General features: G+C 44.4%; 1 protein-coding gene and 1 non-coding gene across 2 annotated transcripts in view; one reads left to right on the top strand and one right to left on the bottom strand.

Moving 5' to 3' along the window:
* Positions 1-1,751, top strand: part of CABLES1 (Cdk5 and Abl enzyme substrate 1) — a 139,176-nt gene that overhangs the window by 106,296 nt on the left and 31,129 nt on the right. The gene's annotated exons all lie outside the window — the stretch shown is intronic.
* On the bottom strand, positions 86-190 carry LOC122149528. Its single transcript, XR_006163179.1, has one exon. It is a non-coding gene; the product is annotated as a U6 spliceosomal RNA (small nuclear RNA).

Below are 1,751 nucleotides of genomic sequence, written 5' to 3'. Positions count from 1 at the left end.
TTCTAAGGAGTGGCTGGTGGATTTGAACTGCCAGCCTTCTGATTAGCAGTCAAATGCCTTAGGCACTATGCCACCAGAGCTCCTAAAAAGTATGGAACACTTCACGAATTTGTGTGTCATCCTTGTGCAGGGCCATGCTAATCTTCTCTGTATTGTTCCAATTTTGTTATATGTGCTGCAGAGAAAGTAACTAGTATCACTGAACAACTTTTGTAGAAATTGTTGAGTGGGAACCTAAATTACTGGTAAACCTTCACAGAAAACACAATAAAATATTATCTTAAAAAAAAAAAAAAAACAGTTGCACAAAGGTCCTGGAGCTGCCTCTATTGCTGAGGGTTTGGGGAACACAGCCTGGTCATTGTTCATTGGGAAATGCCCATCACCTTGTCCCCATGGTCCCTTTAGTCTAGAGATCAGCTGCTTCTGTGCTATATTTGAGATGTGAATTTTCATCAAGGCTGAATCCCTGTTCCAGGGGCACTGATGGGGTACTAGGACAGGGACCCCTCCACTCTACAGGATCCTGCTTCTCCCCCACTTCCTCTAGGATGCCAACACAGTCTTTCAGTGAGCTAGGCCCTGTACTGCAAACATCTCCTAAGGCAAGCAACAGGAAGTGGTGCAGCCATATTTGCAGGGGGAGAACTGAGAGACCAAACCCAAGTATGTATGTGTGTATGTGTGTATATATATATACATAAATAATTATCTTTCCACAATACATTATGAATTAATTGTAGCCAAAATCTTGACAATAAAGCACCAAGACTAAGACCAGTATGGCAGCCACTACCTATATCTAGTTATTTACATTTAAATTAACTAAAATGAAATAAAAATAAAAATTCTGTTTCTCCAGAAGTCACACTTCAAAGTACTCAGGAGCCACATGAGCTACTGGCTACCATATTGGACAGTATAGATGGAGAATATTACCATCACTGCAGAAAGTCCTATTGGATGGTGCTGTTCTAGAATGAGGAGTAAGTGTTTTTCCACAAGCAGGTGATTGTGGGCCCCCTGTTCTTCTAGCTCATTTTCTTACTAGAGCAGACATTAGCTATTTAGAAAGCATAAGGATACAAGTGAGAAGCCAGTGGGAAATGGTGACTGCAGGAAGCATCCAAAACAGTCATCCTCCAGGGGTTGGTTTGTATATTTAGGGGGGTGGCGCTTTGCCTCTTGCTGTTCCATGCAAACCAAAGCATCCACTGGGTCAGAGAATCCCAATTTCTTTCAGCAGGATTTAGCTCAGAGAGAGGAGTCTTGGATTTGACGTGAGCACATAAAGAAAATTTTTTGTTATAGCTCCATTTCCCCTGGGGAAAGCGCCATGGCTTGTGGGATGATCCAGGGCTGGTTTGGTCTTGTTAACTGCCATGTGTGCATTTAGCAGTGAGGGGCCAGCTGACAAAGGGCAAGGCCACCCCAGGGAACCCATGAATCCATAAGGAGCTCCAAAACAGATGAGTGGGGGCAAGATGGAAAAGCCCCCTGGTTCCGAGTCACCTTTATAAACCAGTGCCTGAAAGGCAGCAAAGATCCAGACCTCCTCAGCTCAGTACATTTTTCTGTATCTAAAGATCAGATCCTGGACAGAAGAGCAGTCAGCCCCAGGGATACAGGTGAGGAGAGATAACTCAGGGACGCCCAAAGCAGCAGGCCAGAAGAGCAGGAGAAAGGGGTTTAAAAGCCAGGAAGCCAGTGAGAAGAGCAATCAGCCGAAGGGATTAGGTGAGGAGAGGAAA

Source organism: Orycteropus afer, unplaced genomic scaffold (assembly GCF_000298275.1).
Source record: "Orycteropus afer afer isolate SDZICR_OR568_19922 unplaced genomic scaffold, OryAfe1.0 scaffold00030, whole genome shotgun sequence".
Lineage (NCBI taxonomy): Eukaryota > Metazoa > Chordata > Mammalia > Tubulidentata > Orycteropodidae > Orycteropus > Orycteropus afer.
Note: the sequence above shows the minus strand (reverse complement) of the source record. Positions and strands in the feature narration are given on the sequence as shown.